Source organism: Micropterus dolomieu, linkage group LG19 (genome assembly GCF_021292245.1).
Source record: "Micropterus dolomieu isolate WLL.071019.BEF.003 ecotype Adirondacks linkage group LG19, ASM2129224v1, whole genome shotgun sequence".
Taxonomy (NCBI): domain Eukaryota; kingdom Metazoa; phylum Chordata; class Actinopteri; order Centrarchiformes; family Centrarchidae; genus Micropterus; species Micropterus dolomieu.
Window position 1 is genome coordinate 25,627,255 of NC_060168.1, and position 22,526 is coordinate 25,649,780.

The 22,526-nt window shown below is 38.1% G+C and overlaps 1 protein-coding gene across 13 annotated transcripts in view; it reads right to left on the bottom strand.

Moving 5' to 3' along the window:
- Nucleotides 1-22,526, bottom strand: part of lingo2 (leucine rich repeat and Ig domain containing 2) — a 241,994-nt gene that overhangs the window by 96,523 nt on the left and 122,945 nt on the right. For 8 of the 13 annotated variants that reach the window (XM_046030912.1, XM_046030916.1, XM_046030913.1 and 5 more), the window contains one exon: nt 5,197-5,283. The gene's annotated coding sequence lies outside the window, so the exon portion shown is untranslated. Of the gene's footprint in view, nt 1-4,441; nt 4,787-5,196; nt 5,284-20,937; nt 22,472-22,526 lie in introns of those variants that run through there. The other 5 variants (XR_006821910.1, XR_006821906.1, XR_006821907.1 and 2 more) reach the window with 3 other exon arrangements.

Below are 22,526 nucleotides of genomic sequence, written 5' to 3' on the forward strand. Positions count from 1 at the left end.
TTTAAATTCACAAAATACTACATAGAACATAATATAATACAGCTCCACACAACAACAATACAGCATAATTTGCAATGCAGCTGCCAGACTTCAAATGATGTTTGGAAGGAAGGGTTGAGAAAATAATGATGAATCAATAGACTTGGTGGAGATATGACTCTATTAACAAGAATAATGAGGCATGTGGGCAACACAGAAATTATAATAGACAAGATAAATGCTATGTGCTTTCCATTCCCATTAATGTGTCTTACTAAAATTGGAGAAAAAATGCATCCATGTCGGGTAGACCAATGGACCTCATTATGATGAAAACAAATTTAATATCTACTCACAGACAAGAATTTGAATTTCTGGCATTTCACAATAATCACTGGCACATTCCAAGACAGCACATGCTGTATGTTTTTCTTTTATTTCCTATATATTAGATTTCCCCTGCATTGTTCACTAAATAACAGTTGTCCTAGAATCAAGAGGGAGCTTTTGCCTTTAAGCTACAAGAAATGAGCTGCATGGAAAGAAAAGCATATCCATAATAAGTCAGGACTAGGTACAGTAGACAATGAACGGAGCATCCTTGCTGGTTTATCCTTGTCTTCTTTCTGCAGTAAGCAGGCATCCCTCTCCAAACCACTTTTCTTACTGTGTTCTCTCTTTGAAACAGCAGCTAGGCTTTCTATTACATCTCAGTGTGCTGTCAGAGCCTACCTCTTTCAGAGAGATTATTTTTCCCTTTCATATCTGAAAGTGTGCAGCCAGATCTAATAATACCATATCCAATTGATGTTGGGGGAAATGTAGCACTTCACTGGAGAAAAAAACAACAACAACAACAACGACGACAACAACCAATGAAAAAAACGAATCATGTCCTCTATCCACAAATGTCAGCACCAGAATCTCTAATCCCTCTGGATAAACACTCATATTTCTGCCTTAACCATAATTAAAAGCTCTGTCACAGTTTTTTGTGTAGCCTCACAGGGAATGAAGTGTGGCAGGTGGGAATTTTGAGGGGTAACCCAATGGGTAATACAATGTGCCCTGACTACTGCTCACGTCTTCTCCCAACTGAGAATATGGGAAGGCCGTGCAGAGAGAAGATGTGGAAGAAGCACACCTCACTGCGATAAGGGCCAGGTGCTGTGTTTAGTTTTGATCTCTACTTTTCTGAGAAGCTTAACGTTTGCCAGCGATGACAAACATACAATAGTGCAGGAGACAAAATTGATAAGAAGAAAGTAGAACATAAGAAATGTTTAGGTCACTTGACTCGTGCTGTGTTGAGTTTCAGTTACCTGGGGGAATGTTCACAGGGGGATGAATTTGTTACATAAAATACAAATGCATATTAAAGCTGCAAGCAGCGTTGGGCGGGCCCACTGATGTGTAGTGCGTCGAGGTGTGAGGCAGCCGTGTTACAGGTTCTGGAGCTCTGCTGGTGAATTTGCCATGCACTACGGATGCTGCACAAAGGTGTTAATCATCACTTCCTGTGTCCCCTTTGTGGCGCTACATAGCACAAAGTGCGGTGCAGATGTGAGCATGTACAGTGAAGTTACAACAACTTCCTCTTCCATGGCGAATCATCGATTTTGGATGCCACGCCACGGGCACGCCATTCCACAAAAACTCACCATTTGTACAACTTTTAATTGTCAATGGGTTTAGACTATAGCAAAAATCTGAAGTTGGTCAGACTAAATCCCTAGGAGGAGTTAATTAAAGTACGGAGTCTGTAAATCATCCAAAAATGACCATGAATTTCAAAATGGCTGACTTCCTGTTAGGTTTAGGGCATCACTCCAAGAGTCTTTTTAGTAAATCTGGACATGATACATGTGCCACAGAAATTTCATACATGTAGTTGAAATGTGCCACGGGGGCTGCTTCTTTAAACGTAATTTCCTGTTTCCAGCAGGTGGTGCTATGACTATGGGTGAATGTTGGCATATACTTGTTCTTATTAAATGTTTAAAATTTCGTACAGATCTGAGCATGTACAGTCAAGTTACAACAACTTCCTGTGCCATGGCGAAGCGTGAAACGCCACCGCCACGCCATTAACTGCAAAAGCACAAATTGTGTTAATGATTTTCCAACCTGCTAGGAGTAGTACATAACAACGTTCCAAATTTGGTGCACATGTGAGCATGTAGACTGAAGTTACAACAACTTCCTGTTTCATGGCGAATCATCAATTTTTGACAGCACGCCACGGGCAAACTAGTTGACTGTTAATAACCGTTTGTCTTTTAATTGTCAATGGGTTTAGACTGCACAGCGAAAATTTTAAGTCGATCAGACTAATTCCCTAGGAGGAGTTTGTTAAAGTATAAAGTGTGTAAATCGCCAAAAATGACCATTAAAGACAAATTGGCTGACGTCCTGTTGGGTATTGGCAATGGCTCCAAGAGGCTATATTGTACTTCTGGACTTGATACACGTACCACAGAAATTTCGTATACGTAGGTGAAACTTTGTCCAGGGGCTGCCCTGTATGGGGTGCTAGCGTGACATTTTGCCATGCCCATGCACGAAACCCATAAAATACTGAATTATGTGCAAAGATTGGTGAGTTTTCGAGTATGTTTAGGCCCCCAAAATTGAGGTTACTTTGCAGAAAAAAAGAAAGAAAGAAAGAAGGGGGAAAAAATCCCTTCAGTTTCAATAGGGACCTCGCACATTCCGTGCTCGGGCCCTAGTAATCTTGCACCAGAGCTGGCCCATACACTAGGACATGTCACATGACAACTGTCAACATCTAAATTACAATCATTGTCAAAACATGACGTATGTTTGTTATTCTTACAGTGAGTGCAGACTATTCCTAAAATTCACTACTTAAACACCACTCCCGACAATTTCAGAGCTATAAAAACGAGTAACTGCACAGTACCAAAATCCAATTTACTCAAACTTTTAGTTTTTCTAATTACTACAACTGTTATTACAATTAGTGCAAGTTGTACAGTGGATTTTCTAATTCTGTCATTTCTAGGACCATTACCAGAATGCAAAATCGATGAAACAGGGTTTTACTAGCACAGTTCATTCAGTATATGAGAAGGACAAGACCATATTAGTCCAAGAACCAATATTTGCTGCAATACTGTACTTTATAGAGTACATTTTAGATGCTGATCATCAAGAAAATATGGTGAGTATTACGGGAAAAATTTTAAATTCTTTATATGTAATTACACCTCAGCCCCCATGATGCAGCCTGCTGAAACATCCACCCAGTGGTTGATAACTTAACTACATTCCCTTGGGAGTTTAGTTTTCTCTGTTTCTGCCTAATTGATTAGAGATGTTACAGTTTACAAGGTAATTGAATTTAACAAGACTTTTGTGCAAACAGCAGCAGCTGGATGATAAGCCTGTGCATCCAGACGTATGTGAAGTTGAGAACAGACACATCAAAGTTTGTCTCAATAAAGCCGTCTCTGAAGGAACACGACATCTTGATTTAGATGCAAAACACAATCCCATGCTCGGCTGGCTCCTCCCATGAGGGGCCAGGAGATTAAGATTTAATGGTGATACTGAGGGAATGACACTATCTGTCTGCAGCCTCCTGTCTCTTCACACAACATCACCTATGTTGCTTTTCTATCTCTTCCTCTCTCCTAAATACAGATGCAAACGCACTTGCCTACACGGTCATGCGTGCACCCAAGTTCGAGCTCACAAACATACACACAAGTAATGGTGCACTCCCCGCACAGATGCCTGCACACAGATACACACATACTTACAAATGTGCACTCACACATGCAATCTAAAATCTGACAAAAGCTCGGCTACAGGCAGATGAAGTCAACTGGAGTTTGACTTGTAAATTAAAACTCTTGTCAACATAATCTTTTTGTTGCATGAATACTGGAATTGGCTTAAGATTTATGGATCTGCATTCAAAACAGACACGCCCTAAGGGGATGCACTGTTCTGTGCTGTTTAACAATGTAATTTACAGTGCAAATGTCATCAGCGGTATCAGTCAGTATATAGTGTCAAACTAAATCAATGTATTACAACAATTCCAGTATATCTATTGGTAGTAACCATCTTTAGTGAGTGCTGAATTAGGGAGGGAGCTACTGTACTTTGATATGTCTGCAGGAAAAAAAAAAAAAATACAGGACTTCAGTGATGTTTAGATTTAAAGTATAGTGCAGTAAACATGAAATCCACACAAACCTTTGCAGAATTCACGTCCTAATATTAAAACGGTTTAACATGAGAGATCAGCTTTTACCTGATTTTATATATATATATATATTTTATTTATTTTTTTCCTTGGTTTAAAATATCAGTAACTGTTTAATTTACAGGACAAATGTCACACTCATTAAGCTGATACATAAGTACATAATGACTTCACATTATAATCTGAAAGTAACACATGAAGAGAAATACACAGTACTCGCTGTACTTTGTGATCCATAATCTTTAATTATTTATGAATCATACGTGCTTTCTTTAGAAGCCGCAAAAGAGTTCATAGACTCATAGTAAATTTAAAGGAAGCTCCTGGTGCGACAGAGGATCCACAGTGACAATGTGAACCCCTTTTCATTAGATGGCACACATCCTGCTGTTTTGACCCGCTTGTCCTGGCTGCAGTGATGCGGGATCAAGATATTATTCAGCAATGATTTGTGTGTCAGCTGTCAGAGATCCTGCAACAGGGGACACTGACTCAACAATGCAACTCGGTAACACAGAGCACATAAAGCCAATGAAGCTGGAAGACTTGAACAGGTCCAGTGTCACTTAGCTGAAAGGGAATAAAACGTGATACAATTGCAGTCCAGCAAAGCCCTTTACAGTAACTTCCATTGGCTTATGAGGAAATTGTATTCTTATGGGTTCAAAATGGGTCTTTGACTTGAGGTCTCTGGTTAATAAAGTATACTTTAAAAGTGTGGAATGAAAAAAAGTAGAAATGGTTAGGTCAGAGTTAAGAACTACAAGTTCAAGATGGTTGCAGGTAGTGAGTAACAAGATCATGCCACTCTGACCAAACAGAGAACAACACAGAGAGGGCTTTTTACGCTTACGTTATATGTCCTTTTCTCTCTACCATAAAGGCACCAGGAGTGATGCAAAAATAATAGAATCATTCAAAATGAACACACAAGTCTGTGAAACAAAACAGCTAAGAGACTGTAAATGTCTGCCGCTTACCACTTTGAGAAACAATCATCCCCTCGGCCATGGCCTGCTGTTTTCTCCCTTCTTTTGCTGTAGTCGTCCCTGTTTTCAATCTTTTATCTAAAAGGATAGTAAAGGGAAGAAGTATAAATAAAATGAAAAATGATGGGCATGCTTGAAAGCCACATTGAGAAACAATACATAAAGATCACAATTTCAAAGATCTTTAAAACACAATGCTTGGAAATTAGATGGACATAGGAGGAGACAAGAAAGCAGTTTTCAGTTTTAAATCGCATGTTATATATCTATTCTATATAAACTCCAGCAAGGCAGTGCCAAGACTGTGTCAGTACTGTGCTTACCATTTATCCATGGTAAGATTTTTTTGTTTAAAGATTTATTTTAGTAGAAGTTCTTGATGTTTTCAGAGTCTCTAGAAAACAGTGTGACCTACGCAATGCACACTGGCCCCTGCCTGCTACTCTCTCTACTATAATGAGTCCCCTTTTCCAGACTGCGGGAGGAAACACAGAGGATGGTGATTATGCAAAAGGCGTGCCTGATATGGTAATGCAGTGATGAGAGAGAGAGACAGAGGGAGAGAGGAGACCGTTATCTCCTCCAAGTCCAAAGGCAGAGAGATTAAAAAAAAGTTTGACTCAGGATACTCTTGTTAAAATCACTCTTGACACCCTGCACTATTAGTACGCCATTAAGAGTTCAAGGACAATAGCTGTCCTGTTTTTTGATCACTTATCCGTTGGATCCCCTCGTTAAGCCTGAACCCAGTTCCTCAAAATGGCCACAGAATATTGATGGGCTGCAAAAGGGTGATTTTGCTGAATTTATAATAATCCCCTTTTTGTCTGCCCTTGATATTACAGATGAGCCAAATGTCTTTGACAGTACAAAATGAATACCTCGATGTTGATGTAGTTCTCCAAATAAGCTTAATATGACAATATTAGACACAAATGACACATGACAAATGTACTCAAAGCCCAGCCATCACTAGCATGATATTAAACTCTTTCCGCCTTGTTACATTATATTCTTATGGAGACCGTTCCTTCACTTCCCTTCCTCTTTCAACACTGTATATATCTCTAGTGTTATTGTGACAAATGCCCGTATATATATTGTATTTAGAAAATAGTTGATCCTGATTCAGATTGAAATATGGTATATCAGTGCACATAATGTGATTTAATAGCCTTTCATTGACAATCTGTCATTCAACGGAAAAATTGCTATCAATTCCCCCGCCTGCCACAAGCTTGACCTTGATTCATAAGGATGCATTAGCACACCATTTGCCACCTGGTGTCAAGATGCACACTGATCAAGACAAAAGTGATGCTCCTTAATTGTGTGACCATAAAGCACCTGGATGTTGTTATAGACATCAGAGCTTCATCAGCATTTGTTTGTAACTACTACAGCCCAACCCAGCCCCGACTGACTGTGATTCTTACTGCTGAATCATTAATAGCTGCAAGCATGTAAGCCTGGGCTGAATGTGAAAGTATCAGGCATTGTTTGTCTTATAATGTCTTATAATAATGGCAAAAAAGTATACTGTCAATATTTTAGAGACCCCTCAAAATTTCACAAATCATGTTTTTAGGGGAGCTCATGTCTTATTAAAGGAAGCTAAGCTCCCCCTGGCTCACCCGCAATCCGCACCCTGCTCATGAGTCCCATGTCAGAAGTATCCTTGAATGAATACTGTTAAAATTAAGTTTTAGTTTTATAATCATGATATATTTATTTGTTTTTATGTGGTTTAATTTTTCAATAGTACATCACTATATATACATATTTCCAATCAAAATGAGATGTGATGCTTGTGTCAAAATAAGTGAAATCTGATTTTAATAACGTTACACAATACCAGTCCAAAGCCACCGTCTCTGAAAGAACTTGGCATCGTCAATGCATGTTTTACATTCTATTTCAGCCCGTTTGATAAAGCTGCGATTGCTAAACACTATTGTAAACCCATGGGGAATTTGAATCTAAATCTTTACTGATATTGTTGCACTAGAGAGGTCCCTAAAAGATTAAAATAAAATAAATACAGTTCTATACAATGTGGGGTTTATTACTACATTCAGTAAGATGTTTTCATTTTAATGTTTAGCTGATAAGAAAAAATAAACTACATGCCAAAATAACTCATCCTCCTCATTTAAATGTCTTTCCTTTCAACTAATGATACACAGCTAATAAGTAGAACCAATTACTTTGCACAGCTGGACATCTTTTATATGTTCCTTTCTGATCATGAGCATTTGATTGCTTGTAAATACACGCCTGATTTATACTTCTTTACAGTGTAAAACTCAGTGGGCCCAGTGACAAGAAAGCAATTAATTACATTATTATGCCAATTAAGAAGTTGGTCTGCTCCAATGAAGGTAGAAAACAAGCGAGGGAATTGAAGATGTGAGAGTGAGGCCCTCTAGGAAGTTAATGTGAGCCATTAAATTGCATCCATCACTCCCACTCCTCCACATAGTCAAGGTTTAACCACTTCAATCCATTGGCCTCTTGTTAGATAACCCCTTTTTGTGTATATGCATTCAGTTTTAAAGGACTTGGATATTTATGCAATTTTGTTTATATTGCCTCACAAGTTATCTCAGGCACTTTTCATACAAAGCAGGTCTAGACCGTACTCTTTACATTTACAGAGACCAACAATTCCACCATGAGCAAGCACTTGATGACAGTGGTGGAAAAACTCCCATTTAATAGGCAGTACAGGACTCAGGGTGGGCGGCCATCTGGTTGGGTTATTACTTTTATCAATTTCAAACATACTTTGATAACAACAAGTGCTATTAAGATATTACGATATGCGATTTCAATATTACAATAAAGATTATAACAAGAAAGAAATGCATTCTGAATGGATTTCTTGAACCGATGACATGAATAATTTTGCTATTGAAGACTGAGTACTAAGTTTTGTTGTCGTGAATGTGTGACTGTGTGGCAGGTCAGGGACAGTTCAAGTCAAGAAGCCAGACCTTATGTTGTTCAGGTTAGCTGTTAGCCTCACGGCTAAAGGTAGAAGAGAGAACCATAGAAATAGGCGTTCTTTCGACAGCTGTTAAGTATTGCGATTATTGTGTCACAGTCTAAGATGCAAAGAACATCTGTTGTAAAGTTTGTGCGACCAGCAAAAAGCTTTCAACTGCGAACAATCCTACATCTAATGTATTGAAGCATCTACTAAAGCAGCACAGCAACGTGAAACTTGTAGAAAGAAACTCCAGCCACTACTACCAGTGATGCATGCACTCGGGACAGAGTGGTTAAAGAACACTGAATACTGCTCTTATAAATGCATATGCAGAGAAACAGCTGTTCAAAAGCTGGGAGAAACTAGAATTTTTTATTTCAACAGGTGACGTTAAGGAACGTTATATGTTTTGTACAAAAACATACTTCTTGCTGCTGTTATGAATATGCTATTAGTTAAACAGTTGGGAGATACTTTTTTTATTTTATATACTGTAATGATTTTAAATACTATATAGCCTATAGTCTTCTGTATAGGATTATAGCATCATCTGGTTTGAGAGGCTGCAGTGTTTTTAGTCTGGCTGATTGATCCATGGTGGATTCATTTCTAAAATGAGCTGCTGAACCGTTACTTTTTAGTGGGGGTGGGGGGGTCTTCAAGCACAAAAGTGATAAATGAATAGTCATGTTGCTGTTTGTTGTTCTTGTGAGCACACTTGGAAGTGTGAATGCTTTAAGGGAGAGATAAATAAAAGAAGCTGTGTATTGACCCATATTGTGGCGAAAGTATTGGGGGGCATAGAGATAGACGTGTGTGTTGTGGAGGATTTTGCCAGACTGGTTTGAGAAGGGGCTATTGATGATTTGATAGTTTATTTGTCAAGTGGTGTTTGAGTATGTTGTAAATGGAATGCAAGCTGAAAAGAGCTGCTGTTTGCTAAAAGAGGATCCATTGTTTCCACCTTTCAAGCCTACAGGGCGTGATTAAAAGGATGGACTTCTGGAGTCTTGCTGTAAGCTAACTAGGAGCTATGTATCTTTGTCTTTGCCAACATGAAGTCAATGAGCTGCGATTAGAAGATCTTTGTATCCAAGATTTGGTAGCCTAAATGTTGTATTCCAAAATCAATTACTAATCAGCAATGTCTAATACTAACCATTGATGGAGGGTAGATGGACGTTACTGCTGTAAAAGTGGTCTGGCAGGTTCCTGTAACAATAAATGTTTCTTTCTCTCACTTTCTCTTGCCTACCAGTATAGATTATAATTCCAAGAATGTATCATAATTATTATTACTACCAGTAGTAAATGCTTAAAACTATTTAAAGCCCAAACCAAAAATTTTGTACATTGTGAAATGGGAGTTGACTATGAGGCCAAGACTTCCCATAATCTCCCACCTTTGCTTTACCCTCTCGTGATGGCCACACCTGCTGCCTCGCATCTGATTTAAATGTCGATAACTCTACTGGACACCTTAGTTTTCTTTATAGTTTACACTTAATAGTTACTTTATTTGTCATTTAGTTTGTCAACCATTTGAACTTGTGCTAATTAGATACACATTGTACATACTTAAGGAAACAGAGACATGCAGACACATTTTGTTTCATACATCATAGTCAGTTTATTTAGTATTTTTTGTAGTGCACACATTTACTTAACTTCTGTACAATCAAGATTTTGTCAGAGTTAGCTTTATCTTCAGGTGTTTCAGTGCTGAGGGTGCCACTGCTGGTTGCTGCTGCCTGAGATGGAAATTTTGTGAGGCTTTTGCAAAAGCTGTGCCTCTTAAAGCCACCATAACAACCCCTACACTGCGAAGAGACCTGCTACATGCAATTTTCCAATCATCTCTATGCAACTTGTGTATATTGTGACTTTATGTTATTTTAACTCAGATGGGCTCCAGAACTCTGATGCAGCTCTAAAGTACTATCGGATGTACTGTAAAAACAAACTGCCCTCTGGGTAAGTTCACATCAATCTTTAAAGGGTAGTTTCAAGGATTTGTGGGGTTCTTACTGGCGCCTTATCTACCAACTGGCATCACAAATTGCTGCAATGTGTCAACACAAGCAGCAGTTCAAGGTGTAACAAATCTAAACTTATAGAGTTAAATTTGCAGTAACACATTCAACTCATCTAAAAAAATAAAGATCTGATGGAGCTCTTTTAATTAAAAAAATGTTTATGTGGGCATTCAATAAAGTTAAGTAAAGCAGGCTGAAGCAAGAAAAAGGCTTCTTCATCATCTACAGCAGATGACTGGCACTTGTAAAAATAAACACGTTAAAGAGAATCAAATGGACTTATACAACTGAAATGTCAGGATAATTGTTCAATTATATTTTTTCAAAGAAGTGCATTTCAAGGTGTGTAACACTGGGTTGAAAGGACTACTTTCATCAATCATTAAAGCTTGCTTTGGCCCTTAAGTGTGTGCTAGAGAGCAGCTCTGCCAGAAAAGTGAAGCAACAAAAGGCTCTACAGTGAAATAAATAAATAAAATGTGGAACACAATCAATATTGCTATGATAGCAAAAACTGGCAAAATAAGTCCCAAGTTATAGATGTCTAGATGTTTGTCATCAGCACATCGTGGAGAGATCTGTTTGCATGCATGTATGAGTATTCATGTTCCCATAGCTATTGGCATTCAGATAATTCATCAGAGAAATGTGTTTCATTTTCTTCCATAGGATTCCAATTTGCTGTAATAACAACATATTCTGTTTGTGTGCACATGCTCAATGTTATCTGCTATGTACATTTACACACACATTGATTGTGTTTAGTGTCTGTGTGCAGTGAGCTCCTTAAGGGCTTTTGCATCAAGTGGAACCGTTTTGACTGGCCTGGGCTCCAGGGGCCTGACCGTGACTCCTGAGAGAAGAGGAAAAAGGCACGCGGCTGCGTTTGCGGTGAAGGAAACTACACCACCACATGCTCCCTATCCGTTCCTCTTAGCCGGCTCAGTGGCCCATACCTCGTCCTAATGAGATGCGGCAACACACACAGACACATGTAGCTTGTCTACTCTAATTATGCTAGAAAACTCTGCCGTCTCCTGCACCCCCTGGTGGCATCATGCAATTCACTCCAAAGGTTAAAAATAACAAAGTCTGTCATGTACAATGGTAGTTATTACAGAAAAGAAGCACCAGAGCACACAGCAGAAACAGTGGTTCAGGAACAGTATTTGGTGCTATAGGTTATGGTTATTTCCATATCTTTTGATTCCCGCTATGTGACGTAACTTATTTTGACGGATACACTTCATGTCTGTCTATATCTACATTTCTTACATGGCGATTTGAGCAACTGTCTGATATTTTCCCTGTGGGGGACTAGATTCAATTCCAGTATCATAAACTTTACAGCTGACTGAGGAGTCGGAAGGAGTAATGTTTTAAAGCTACAGTATCATTGATCATTACATATAACAAATATCTGAGTGCCCATTGCCCTCAAGGCTTTAAATTACTGCTCAAGCCTTTGGTTGCCAGGCTTGGGTGACTGCAGGTAGGATTGGTATGCTTGTGTTGAATGGCACTTCTACTATGCTAGCTTAATTATTAAAGATAAGTTCAGTGTTCAATTATTTTTGATTAAATTATTGATGCATGAAATAATTAATACAGTAATTACCTACATTTACACTTAATATGTACAATTAAGCTGTTAATAAAACTTTGACCTGCAATTTCATATTTCCATTTCATTGTTTTGTTTCTGTAATGAAAACATTACTAAATTTATAAAACGATTTGTGAAATGCTTTTTTTTGTAATTTTAAGTAATTTAAATTCAACCTGGGGTTTACATCATTTCACTTTGTGTATGCACTTTCGTAAATGGACTAGATTTCTGTCTAGCTGCATGTTTTTTAATTACAAAGACAAGCCTAAAAGTTAAGCATTATCCAAATAGCTGCATTGTAAAATGGAAAACGAATAAAAAAATAAAAAGCTATGATAATTCAGCTGCCATGGCACTGCGTTTCAAACATGCTATATTGTCTTTCCTGCTTTGTTCTTTTTCTCTGTGCTTATTATGTTGCATAATGTGCTACATTTCTTTTGGTATACTGCAACATTTAGTTATATGACTGATTGCTGATTAATGACATCATAGTAGACTTTCTGTGGTCCCTCTGATGCATTATTTAGTGGTGAAGGACTTTAAAAGCGTGTTCTAAAGAGGGCTGGTTTTTATACTGTACTGAAATGAACAGCATAAAATATAGTGGGTAACAGAGAGAGAAATGCATTCTTAAGTCTAAAAGAAACTGTATATATGTTTTGGAAAATGGTCAACTGCATTGTGATGTACACACAAGGTGTCATAAACTTGATTATATATGCAAACAAACAGCTATTTTGATTAAAATTTTAGTTAAGCAGCTCTAACACAGACATTTGATCAAATAGTCATCATTTTAAAAGGCAATGATTCTCCACAAGAGCATTCCATTGCAAAACAATAGCATCGAGTGCCATTTTATAAGTACTTCAAACTAAGCTAGAAATAGACTACCAGGAACACAGCACCCAAAGCACCTCCACCCCCCTTGTGGAACCCTCTACATTTGTCCCATCCTCAAGCTACTGTACACCATTTCTACAATCTTCTACTGCTAAGCAAGTGTCATCATGTGGGCTTCTGAAGATCTGTGCAGTTGACAAAAATTGAAGCATGTCTTTTCAATATCTAATCCTGTCCCCCTATTCACGGATGTACATTTTGGTGGTAAAATGATGTAGGGCATGAATTAGTGTGAGATAAATATGGGCTTTTATGAAGTACCGATCATCATTCGACACTAGCCAACTGACAGTTTGGCAGGTGCAGCCAAAGTGCTCTCACTGCCTCCCCTTGAGCTATCCATAGTGGTGACTATGAAATATGGACAGCAGCAAATTGAGATTCATCAGGCACGCCTGCCTTGCTCACCGAAATCTATATTCAATTTTGGAGCATCTGTCATGGCAGTGGCAGGCTGAGGCATGCTGGGATTGAGAATCACTTAAATGTTCTGAAATTGTACATAGAAAAAAGCTCTCTGTGCATCTACCTGTCAGTTTGTCTGTCTTTCTATCTCTGTATCTGCACGTAAATTTCCCTGCATAGCAATGCTAGTTTTTCCTTCCAGATCTAATTAATGTTTCTGTTCACAAATGCATTTCCACATGCAATTTCACAGCTAATAACAAAGGAAACAATGCACTTTATTATCTAGCAAAATAATTAGTGCATTCTTGTGTGCATCGGTTTTGCATGATTGTGCTACCACAGGGAAAATTCTGAAAGCATCTCTAAACCCCTGAAAATGCAGCAGCTAGCTACAGTATGCTGACAATCACAGACGACTAAAGTGACAATCTACATATACAATGCAAGTCAAGTGGCTATAGTGCTGCTGGCCAAGGGATACTTAAACCAGAATGGTCTAAAAATGTAAAGGTTACAGAGTATGTTTGTTATGTAAAGTAACACATTCCTTTTAGTTTGTGACACAAAAAGAAATCTTACAATCCAAACCAACAGTGAGGATGCACTGACATGAAATCCTTAATGAATGGACTGACTCAGTTTTTCTTTTTCTTGTACTTGTAATTACCAAGGAGGAACAAAGCATAAAGGTCAAGGTTTTATCTGAAGGCTTGGTTTCTGCTCTCTGTAGAGTGGGTCAAAGGGAGCTAAAAATTCTCATTACAGACCATTAAACTTATATTGAGAATCTGCCGGTTGGTGTGCAGGTAGAGCTCAGTGTCTTACTCAAGGACACTGACATTATGATGAACTTGTGGCTTTTCAGCTAAGGAACTTACAATCCTACTACCTGACTCCCTTGACTCCATGATTCAGTAAATACAAAGGCGGTGGAAGCTGTTATGGTCATCTGCTTACTGTATGTGCTAACTTCCCCCATGAAACTGCCATTTGCTATGTTATGCATACCTGTCAATCCTCACGTTTTCCCCGGGATTCTCCCGTATTTTACAGTTTTATCCCGCTGTTATCCCATTTAAATATTTTCCGTAAAGCTCCCGTATATTGAACCTTTCCAAAAAAAAAAGTCAGCTGGGCGTATTTAATATGTTTGCTATATTCCCCTCCATCAAAGCAGGTAGCAGACAATAAAAAAAAAAAGAAGAAGAATGATGATGCGTTGCTCTACAGAGTATTTCTCTCGCATATGCCCCTAAAAAAAGTATATGTGCAAACCAGAAAACCGATTGACAATGTGTGAGTAAACCTACAGTAATTCTTCTGCATAAATGATTATGAGTACTTAGCATTAATATATTAGAGACCAAGACTGTGCTTCCTGCACAAGGATCTAATGGGGGGTTACCTAAAAATTCCCCCTATTAGTTCCCTTATTTTCATGTCCCACAATTTGACAGGTATGATGTTATGACCCTGATGTTGGTCTGAAGTCAGGTACAAAAGATGTTTATAGAGATGCTGTATAAAGAGTTTAAATATCAAAATTTGGGCTGGGAAAGTTAACGCGTTATTATCGCGTTAATGCATTAATTAATTAACGCCGACAATTATTTTATCTCACGTTAACACAACTTTTATTATTATTATTATTATTATTATTATCATCATCATTATTTTGAAGGTCCGTTGATCACTGTCTCTGAATACACATACAGTCAAACAATTCACTGGAGGGGTGGGATGTTGATCAGCCTGCAAATCACCCACCCAAACAAGCAGTGAAGGGAGGCTTCGGCAGACTACGTTGGATGCAGCGTGTGGGAGAAGTAGATAAACAAAAGCAAGACAAGCAAACAACTACATGCCATAGCGAAGTGGAAAGCTGCATGCTGATTAGTATTGGGGAAGATGTTGATCTTGGAAACGTTCTTAAAATCACAACTTAGTTGCTTGGCCTGCGGGGTTGCTCTGCATTTCTCAGGTGAACAGTAAGGGAGTAAACGACAGGCACTCTATGGAGAGTAACCACGGCAATGGCTTCTGTGCCCTAAACAGCTATAGTCTATTTAGTTAAAATTATACATAACTTTACCTGATAGGCCTACATCTAGTTTTGCAGGAATGCTCTGTCATGCGAATTCCCTACTATTGAGGTCCTGATAACTATTTAGTAAAGAGTAATAGATTCTGGAAACTCACAAACAGCGAGGATCAGTCTCTCTCCCAATGATTTGTCCTGCGCATTGCGTACGAGAACTTCAAGACAATTCAACTTCGGCAGCAGGCGGGCATGTGCGTGAGGAGAGCACAACCACAACACTTCATCTCACTCTAAGAAGAGACAGTTGCTACTGAACATAGACTGTAATGCTGCTCCCTGATAAAAGAAAATGTTTCTGCTGATACCTGTTAAGAAAAAACAAACAAGAAAACTGGACTCTGATGGTAACTTCTTTTAACAAGCTAGACAAAAGGTAATCCCCTGGCAGTGGCAAATAGCTTTGGTTTAATGTCTGAATTGATTACATTAATGTTTGAGATTTATAAGAAATATTTTATTGCTACTGTGTAAAAGGAATACTTCTGGTATAAAGCAACCCATTTGTTTAAAGTGTATGCAAACCACATGTGATTGCACATTTGTGCATAGGGCATATAGTAGTATATTTAAATTAAATACAGTACTTTAAAATTCTTTATTCAATTTTGCACAAAAATTCTGTGATTAATCGCGATTAAAAATTTTAATCATTGCCCTGCACTAATCAAAATAAATATTTACACCATAGACTGCGTAACATACAGATATTATGTAAAGTCAAACTTACAAAAACAACGGTCTTTAGTCTCAATGTATTTGGGCAAGAAATACATCTATATGAGGTAAGCCTGTTAGCAATACAAATATATAAAACCAAACATAGTTAATGGCATCCAAGTTATTTGAAATAATACTGCATGCTGGTTTATGTCTGCTGAAGCAATTCACTGTGTAAGACTGTCCATCTGTTATTGTTTAAATGTGAAATGGCTTCCATCTTTAAGGCTTGTCATCAGTCTGTCACTAGCCACAGAGAATGCATAAAGGCTCCAGTAAAGCTCTTTATTAGTCCATGGTGAACAATGAGCCGTGTCAGCTAACAGAGGGAGACTCTCCTTCTCCTTCCCAAACAGTGGAATCCAAGGAAGTGACAATCAATAGAAATGCTTCATTTGGTTTATGTGTACTGCTGAACACACCTCGGCAGAAAAAGGTTGTTTTTCACTCCCCATTATGTTTGCACATTTCCACCCACAAAAGTGACATTCATTGTGTCTACTGGCTTTTAATTTAGGTCAGGTCCAAACTATTACTACTATACTACAAAAAATGTGTATTGATTTGCATATTTCATATTACATTCGCAACAATTTTCACACCCCATTCTTTAAACAATTAGAAGATTTACAAAAGACAAATGATGAGCATGTTCGTACATTTAACATTTAAGCCTGCAGGTTTTATACAACTTTAATTGCAGTGTGTCAATCAAAAGACTGGCAATGACAGATGTTACACTGATGTTTATTTTTCTGCCATCAGCTTATTTTAACAAATGACACAACTGCAAAAAATGGTTCTTATCAGTGCCAGGCAATGTCATGCCACATCCAATCTCAAAAAACACCTTGCACCCTCTGTCACTCATCTCTCCATCAAAGCGCCTTGCAGTACACAGCTGAAACACCTGACCTCAGAAAACACAAATAGTGTTCTTGGCACAAATTTAGGAGGAGAGCACGGCACTGGGGAGGAATTTGAAAAAAGTAATGACAGAAAAACATTGAAATATAAAGAGATATAATTAAATCCATCTGATAATCCTCATTATTCGTCTGTCTATTACTGAATCTGCTGCTAGAGTTCCACTGAGAACTCATTTACAAAGATAGTTGCCGCACAGATCAACCCAAAATGTACAGACGTGTCTAACTGTTACTAACGAAGACTACAATTTTTCTAATATTGGTGTGTATCTGACCGTCTCTCTCTGTGTGTTACATGCACAACCCAAAACCAATAATCCTCTGTTTGTTGACAAGTTCATGCTGGCAGGTTGTGTGTGTGCTGTCTGTCTTTATGGAGATTATTACAGCATCAATGTGTGAAAGATAATCAAACCACCATTCATGAACTTTGAAGAGATCAATCTTTTGACTGGTACGCTTGTTAAGTAATGGGATAGGTCAAAGAATATGTCTGAAGCAATTATCCCTGGGGGAAGGGAAGATATCGTACCACTCGCTTTCATGCTTTTATAGTGGTGCCTTTGCCATTCAGCGGACTAAGAACAGCAGTCCTCCTTTCTGTATGCATGCAATATATCAAATAAAGCTGGAGGAATTTTTGTTGTAACTTATTTATTACCTAAGTGACTTTGGGGGGGCTACAATATTTACAAGCTACTATGTTACACCATGTGTTGATCTTTCAAATTATTTACTCCAGTGCTTGAGGCATTGCTCAAATTTGGCTAAATCTGCGTGAACAGGTATGTTAATCAAGGCCAGAAATTTAAATTGGCTCCTGTTCAAAGAAGCAATACTGTAGCTAGAGCATCAAAGATAACATGCTATTTTTCAGATGGCAAGACTAACCACTTGATGATGAGAAGTTACCTTTAAAGTAAGCTGATGTGATCTATGTTTCCAGTTTATTAAGGGCTATTACCTTGCTTGAAGAAAAAAATAGTAACGCAGCATCATTAAACTAAGGCTTTACTTTATTACTGGTGTGGTATAATCTATTGGATCTATGAAAGCTGTCTACAACCTCTTCCACTGCATTGCTATCCCCATAAATGAAAGCAAAACATTATGCTGCTATCTCTTTACAGTTTTCCTCTTGCTCAAATGACTGCTCCGGGATCAGTGTAGTTCCTAAGTGGAAGGAAACTGAAAAAGGTCACAATAGGGGAATGAGAGAATGGTGCGAGCCAAAGAAGCTACATTTCTCCATTCAGCGGTCTGCTTAGAGATTGAGTTACAAGGGTACATTACTGTCTCCCAGAGCTTCCCTGGTTGCTGGGTTTATGTCTCCACATCTAGCTGAAAATGGTTTTTTTTGTTACAAAACAGCAAGGATATGCCAGCTTTGTCTCCATGAACACCAACACATAACCTCACACATAAATATGATTTACCAGGAATGTGGTGTGTTTTATAAACTACACAACTGTCTGGATTTTATGGCTAGTTCTGTCTGTAATGAAGACAAATACTGAGAGGCACGTGTAAGCAGAAAACACTCACATCTGCAGTACACACTCTCTCTGTGTTTTCATTAACCTACATTAAATAAAGCACTTAAATGGCTTTTTTTTTTGCAGACTGCAAAAAGAGAATCAGTAACTCTGTAATGTGAACTAAAACTGGTAGCAACACTAGTCAGTTACCTGTACACTATCAATACATTATAAGGATGGCTCATATTCACAAATATGTTTGGTCAGACCATGTGTAAGTAAAACATTTGGTTAAGAGTTACAAGCTAAAAAAGGTAGAATCCATGTATGCATTTCCCTGTGCAGGAGCCTTAAAACAAATAGATTTACTTTAAATAACCAAAGGGTAGGATTTTCAAGTACTACCCACATCCACATGACAGACAGGTCCATCTAAACACCCTGGTTCACGCGTCTATCTTTTTGGCCTGACTTGTATGAGATGTGCTTCCGGTTTGTCAGGTTTACTGCAATAAATTGCATCATTCCATCAAACACAAAGAAGACTTTTTATTTGTCATAATAATGGTTAGCTGCTAGCAAACAGCGTCTACCATACAGATCAGCTGATAATTAGTATGTGAAATGTATCACACTGCATTAATTTGAGCTGTGTGCTAAAGTCTGTCCTTACACTGTTGTTTAACTGTGATTTCTTTTTTTTTTTATCACAAGTGACAGCACAGTATTGCAGCAGTATACATAATAGAGAGATGTGCCCAAATTGCTGACATGTATCTTAATAAGACAGCTACATACAGAAAGGTCCATAGTCTATGTCAAAAAAGTTCACTTTAATGGCTATCAAACATGACAACAAGGAGTCACAATAATAATTGCAAACCCATATAACAGATAACAAATCACCTAATATTTCTGTAAATACAGTCTGTTAAGCAGAAAACTGTGTAAATGTAAATATTTTATTAATAAGCAGACAATAAAGTGAGTATGTACAGTAATATAAATATCAAACACATAGATATGCCTTTAATGTAGTCTTTACTAGCTCTTAACAATAAAGACAACATGAAGATGCGGGAAACAAATGTTCCCATTTAATTTATCTCCTCTGCCACAGTGGTATTATTCAGCAGCAAATTGTGTCATAAGGTTAATGTTGATTTAATCAGCAATTAATTTTAAGCTTCTGTCTTAAACATAATAAAAGATTAAAATCATATTCCATTGCACTTAACTGAGATGAGATGCCGAAGTACACAGATGCAAGGTAGCGGAAAGAGGAGTTTATTTGTTCACCACATTGCCAGAAGTCAGGCAGCTGGTTAATTGGCTCAGCATTCTCCTAAGCACTAAGTGCACTAATGATGTCAGTCTGCATCGCTACAAAGGTACATGTGAGGGCTGACAAATCAGAATCACTTAAACAGTGCAATAAATGTTTAGTTTGGTAGTGCGTCTTTGTGGCAGCAGTGCAGCCATATTACAACTTAAAGAACAAGCACTGAACAGACATGGTACAAGGACAACAGTACCACATGCTGTGCAAAAGAACAATACACAGGATACTTTAGACAGTGTACATGATAAGTCTAGTGAACTTCAACTACTACAAAGCATATGGTTTGCTGTTACAATTAGAGAAGGGCATCGTTAGGATTTTATCAGTACCACTACTCATTATTAACTAATACTACTATACTAAAGGTTATCAATATCGATCTTATCGATAACGATTATGTCCTTATGTCCTATTTCATTACAAATAATTGCTTTTTAAAATTTTTTTTTTTTTTAAATAATTCAGGACAGGATTAGAATTAAATATTTTACAGTAATGTTTACAATGCAAAGTCACTACATAAACAGAAATATCAAACTGGAAACAAATCAAAAATGTTAATAAATCATATTCCTGACATCAAACTACTGATTGACATTTTGAAACAATGAAGAACGCAGACATCAATCAGTGCTGGCAGATAAAAATATTGATTTCTTCATGTTTATGCTTGTTGAACAGGTGTATTCATGAAGTAATGGCATTATACTCATGAAGTTTTTACTGGCTTTTTTGAAGATTTTGCTCACTGCTTACTTTGCTCTGTGTCTGTGGAGGAGCTCATCCCAAACAAAGAGAGAAGAGGCTCAAGCATGTTAACTAGTTACAACAAAAAGGTTAAAAAGTATAGATAAATAGGGTGAACTATTTTAGAGATATGGATTCCTCTGAGTTCATGTCCTGCTCATAGATTATGTTTAATTTTTTACATTATATAATTACTTGTTAATGTTGCAAGGTCACCAATCACAGGACTATACACGGACAACAAAAGGGTTCAGGGTTCTCTGCTCACCCACTCAGATCAGACCAAACATGTATGGTAGCAGCTGCTTCACTTGGCCAGCCGCATCACTATTCTGATACATGTCAATAGACAGAGGGGGTCACATTGAATCTGTTACCACACTGCATTCAGTAAGAACGAATGATGGATATAAAGTACTGGGCCATTTTCGACCAGATTAAAAAATGACAACTAAATATGCCTTGGATCTGATAAAGATTATTTATTATTATATTTTGTATGCCCTCTTTTGATCTGATAAGCATCCAACACATTTGTTAGATCTCAAGAATACAAACAATGTGTTTTGGTAAGAAACACTGGATGTAAACAAAATGTTTGCAGGGCAGGGCACCTTTAATAGATGACATGTCTGGTACGTGTGCAACAGATCACAAAACTCACGGTAGGAACTTAGCAAAAAAAAGAAACTACTCCAGCTCTGATGTTGCCGCCTCTCTCTGTCTCTAGTCACCACTCTGTAGTCTCGAACCAATTAGATAGTGTTGTGTCCCGCCCACAGCACATCTAATTGGTTACACGTCACAAGTAATAGTCTGTCTGCTGTACCACAGAGGCTCCATGAGTGAGCGGAGCTGTCTGTCGAGGGGAAAGCAGCAGATATTACTGAAGCTGCAATAAACATCACAATCTGATGATCTATTTCTATAATGACAATCTCTATGAGGATAAACATGCCCAGTGTCCCAGTTACACTGCTGAAAATACCCAAAGTCACAGCCTACGGGATTTTACTCAATGGAGACGGAAGCTCTCCCCTAACCCAATCATTGTGCTTCAGAGCTAAACATAGCATGCATCTGTCTTTTCCATCTTTTCACTTCAACTCTGCAATTTACGAAAATTATTACTTAACAAGTGATATTCCAAACACAAAATGACTAAAAGATGTAGAGAACAAAGTATTATCAAATAAATAAATAAATCAAGGAGTGAATAAAAGAGAAATTTACTGATTACAGTCTATCATCCACAAGTGTATATACTGTATCTGTCATGCACTTACACTCTATAGATTTAAAACAACTACTTTGCTCATAAATTGCCACAAGTAAAACCCAAAGACATATTGCAAGTGCAGAACTGGCTCTCCAGGTCACTAAGTGTGGAGACCTCTGGTCAACATTAGAGAGTAGCTACTCAATTAGGTACGCCAGAAAACCACAAGCTTTACAAAACAAGAGTCTAAGGTCCTGACATATGGCTCTCCTTTCAATTCAGGACTAAACACACACAAACACAGCAGATAAATCACACAAGATCAGATGACCTACCTGTCCTCCCTCGTTAGCTTGACCTTGCTACTAACAGCTACTCTTGTTCGACAGCTGCAAACATTGCACTGTGCTAACTATGCTACCACTCTCGGGAGTTGAAGCTACCACTTTGCACTGTCTTGCTCCTTAAACCTTTCCCTAAATTGTTAAATAACCGTACCTAGTAATGGAGGGTGTCACAATTTAAACCAAAACAGGAACAAATTTGTACAAACCCATGAGCTAATCCAACATGCCATGTATCTTATTACGCTGCAGCTGAGGATTGAGGAGATTTTTTTCCCCCATAGAGCACATTAAGAGAGAATCAATTTGTTAGTGAGCAACCAAGACGGGAGGGGGTGTCATGGAGCATGGCATGGGAGTGGGGGTGGAGTGTTGCACTTTGGGTATCAGGTGTCTCCTGCACTTTTCCAGGGAGATGGTAATGCCAGCGTGTGGGGCCTGCGTGCAAATTAAATGGAGAGACAGAAAAATGCATTATTGATCAGGGTGATGC